This window comes from Acanthisitta chloris, unplaced genomic scaffold (genome assembly GCF_000695815.1).
Source record: "Acanthisitta chloris isolate BGI_N310 unplaced genomic scaffold, ASM69581v1 scaffold33604, whole genome shotgun sequence".
Taxonomy (NCBI): domain Eukaryota; kingdom Metazoa; phylum Chordata; class Aves; order Passeriformes; family Acanthisittidae; genus Acanthisitta; species Acanthisitta chloris.
The window spans coordinates 27458-29081 of record NW_008671556.1 but is presented as its reverse complement, the minus strand read 5'-3'; positions in this window follow the sequence as shown (position 1 = coordinate 29081).

The window sequence follows — 1624 nt, the reverse complement described above, 5'->3', positions numbered from 1 at the left end:
GCTCCTTCAATGAGTCTCTCTTACACTTGAGAATGCCAGGCAGAGTTTCCTGTCCCATTGAGTAGAGTTCCAAGTTCTGCAAAAGTTTTGATGGGGAAGATAGAAAAATGCCCCCAAGTTCCCCCCCACTTCCCCAGCCCAGTGTAAGCACCACTCTGGGCTGGGTAGCAGGACCAGGAGAAACATCTCTGCTGGGGAGATTCCTCTGGGAGCTTGCAAAATCATTTCCTATCCTAATTGCCTGGGGAGTGGGGAATGCTATCTGATGAGAGTTTGATTATTATTAGGAAAGTTGAAGCTTATCTGAGCTGGGGTGGGGGACGGAGTCAAGCGTTGGGGATCCCCATTTTGTGCAATGCTACCAGCTATGGGGTCCAGGAATGTGAGAAGGGACTTGCCCAAGAGTTAAGCCTGAAGGGTGCTGGGAAGCTGTCTGTTGGGACTGCAGCCAGGGCGATCTGACAGCAAAATTTCCCTCCCATCCTGGAGAGGAAAGCAAGTCGGTCATCCTTCCTGTGAAACAGCCCAAATTCCAGGAATGGGGCCCTGCCGGGGGTCAGTACTGGACACATCCCTTCCCACTATCCTGCCACGTACTGCCCATCTAGGCAGCTGCCAGTGGCGCTTTGAGGTTCCCCACTGCTCCCCAACACTCTCCAGCCTCCTTGCTCTCCCACCCTGACTGTTTTGCAATCCTTCCTGCCTGAGGGCTGTGCCCTGGCTGCATAAAGCCAGTGGCAGGTGGCCAGACTGCTCTGCTCAGTTTCCCTGAGCATTTGCCCTGCGCAGCCTCACATTTTGCAGCAAGGGGTGCTCAGAGGAGCCCACTCGGGGTTCCCCCAAGAGGGTGGGCTGGGAGAGGAGCTGTACCATCCCTCTGGGCAGCCGTCCGTCATGATGCAGCCGCAAGAGGCAGTGGGAAGGTCAACTTTGTTCACCCCGAAGAGATCAAGGAGCCCAGGGGCACCGTACAGCAGTGTGAGGGTGGGAGAGTGGCGAAGGGGCAAGACCAGACGGAAGCAGCAAGAGGAGTGGCAGACGAGATGCTCCCTTTGTAAAACCCCACTCCAGCTGAGAGGCGACAGCAGCGATGTCGGGGATGCCAACCCACGGCTCGGAGGCACCGGAGCAGTGCCTGGGTGGGTGTGATAGAGTGGAAGGGGACTCCCTGAACATGACCAGATAGACCCATGCTGAGTCACGGCTGAGAGGCCCTGCAGCTCCCCCCGCTTGCTGGCAGGTCCCAGCGCACACCCCATTGCTCCTCCCCACTTCAGAAGGAAGGAAAGGGCGAGCCCCAGCCCTCCCCAGGGTGAGTGCAGCTGAGGGGCCCAAGCTGACAGTCCTCTGAAAGCCTCTCTAGTCAGAGCTCTGCAGAGGGCAGACCAACTCACCACAGGAGGGCTGAGAGGCCCTGCAGCTCCCCCCGCTTGCTGGCAGGTCCCAGCGCACACCCCATTGCTCCTCCCCACTTCAGAAGGAAGGAAAGGGCGAGCCCCAGCCCTCCCCAGGGTGAGTGCAGCTGAGGGGCCCAAGCTGACAGTCCTCTGAAAGCCTCTCTAGTCAGAGCTCTGCAGAGGGCAGACCAACTCACCACAGGAGTGCACAGCCTGCCACGCCACAC